The sequence below is a fragment of the Sinocyclocheilus rhinocerous genome, unplaced genomic scaffold, assembly GCF_001515625.1.
Source record: "Sinocyclocheilus rhinocerous isolate Xijiao unplaced genomic scaffold, SAMN03320098_v1.1 scaffold2792, whole genome shotgun sequence".
Lineage (NCBI taxonomy): Eukaryota > Metazoa > Chordata > Actinopteri > Cypriniformes > Cyprinidae > Sinocyclocheilus > Sinocyclocheilus rhinocerous.
In genome coordinates this window covers 714376-715857 of record NW_015648609.1, presented here as the reverse complement: position 1 = coordinate 715857, position 1482 = coordinate 714376, and positions in this window count along the sequence as shown.

Here is a 1482-nt window from a genome sequence, read left to right as displayed (position 1 = left end):
TCTGTCTGTCTATCTATCTATCTATCATCTGTCTGTCTGTCTGTCTGTCTGTCTATCTGTCTGTCTATCTATATATCTATCTATCTGTCAATCATTGTCTGTCTGTCTGTCTGTCTATCTATCTATCTATCTATCTATCTATCATCAGTACTATTAAAAAGACAATTATGTTCACAAAGGCTGCATTTATTTGATTAAAAATACAGTAAAAACAGTAATATTTTGAAATATGATTACAATTTAAAATAACTGTGTTCTATTTGAATCAATTTTAAAATATAATTTATTCCTGTGATTCCTATTCAGCAAAGCTGAATTTTCAGCATCAATATTCCAGTCTTCAGTGTCACATGATCCTTCTGAAATCATTCTAATATGCTGATTTGATAATCAAGAAACATTTCTGATTATTATCAATGTTGAAAACAGTTGTGCTGCTTCATATATGGAAACAATGATTTTTTTTCTGGATTCTTTGAGAGAGGTCAAATGAAAGTAGAACGAAAATGAATTAGAAATCTTTTGTAACATAATAAATGTTTACTTTTGATCAATTTAATTTATCCATGCTGAATAAAAGTATATAAACTGACCACAGATTTTTGAATGGTAGTGTATATATAGTTTTATTTGGAGGTCTGTTAAGGGGCCCATAGCAGAGTGATGCGTTCAGCCACACGCTGCAGCACCTGTGTGGGTGGAGCCTGACCATAAACTAAACTGAGTGCGATAAGAATCCAGCCACTGTTGCTTGTAAAGTGATGAAAGTGGACTTTGTCTTGGCATGTAGTGGCTTCCTCAGAAGATAATCCCACCTGGGTATGTTTTAATGACCCTTTGAGCAATGTTTGATTTCAAAGTCTGGAGAAAGAAAGAAAAAAAAACATTTTTTTTCATATAAATTTCATATACATTTTTTGAATGTTTGAGAAAAAAAATCTGGCATGAAAAGGAAGATGAAAACTGGCAGGGAGGGTGTAGCTATGGGAGATTATTCAGCTGAGAATTTTTTTGCTGAGTAAAACAAAAACAAAAAATGTATGTAGATTATGTAACAATTTGATGACTGTTATTATAAAACACCAATCACCTGTTGTTTCAGGTGTATACATACATTCATAGTTAGATATATTGGATATGATATGATATAGGAACAAATCCCATGTTTCTGTAGTGAGAACTGTTAGATATATTGGATAAACTAGATTTAAACACATGAAATATCTGTGTTAATTGTAATATAGAACTACAGTATCTCACAGAAGTGAGTACACCCCTCACATTTTTGTAAATATTTTATTATATCTTTTCATGTGACAACACTGAAGAAATGACACTTTGCTACAATGTAAAGTAGTGAGTGTACAGCTTGTATAACAGTGTAAATTTGCTGTCCCCTCAAAATAACTCAACACACAGCCATTAATGTCTAAACCACTGGCCACAAAAGTGAGTACACCCCAAAGTGAAAATGTCCAAATT